The 266-nt window shown below is 46.6% G+C and overlaps 1 protein-coding gene across 1 annotated transcript in view; it reads right to left on the reverse strand.

Annotated features, from left to right (window-relative positions):
• The window catches only part of LOC119586000 (putative proline-rich protein 21), an 8,523-nt gene that overhangs the window by 6,954 nt on the left and 1,303 nt on the right, over nucleotides 1-266 (reverse strand). The gene's annotated exons all lie outside the window — the stretch shown is intronic.

The following is a 266-nucleotide window of genomic DNA, read 5'->3' on the forward strand; positions in this document are numbered from 1 at the left end:
TCAACCATATTAACGAAACCAACCAAGAGACAACAAGAAACAGATCGGACGCCAGTTGAACGGGATTTTAAAAGCCAGCGCAGTTTCTTATTTTAACAAAGGCGTTGGCGTAAAGCGAAATGAAGGCACATCACAAGGGAGGGAGGGAGGGGGAGGCGGTGAGTAAAGGAAAGATCGTTGAGGCTTGGGAGCTCTGAAAGAATCAAAGCAAGAGAGCTGGTGAGTTCCAGGGCTTGCTTCTTGACGGAAACATATGTGATATGGAT

Source organism: Penaeus monodon, chromosome 20, assembly GCF_015228065.2.
Source record: "Penaeus monodon isolate SGIC_2016 chromosome 20, NSTDA_Pmon_1, whole genome shotgun sequence".
NCBI classification, from domain to species: Eukaryota; Metazoa; Arthropoda; class Malacostraca; order Decapoda; family Penaeidae; genus Penaeus; species Penaeus monodon.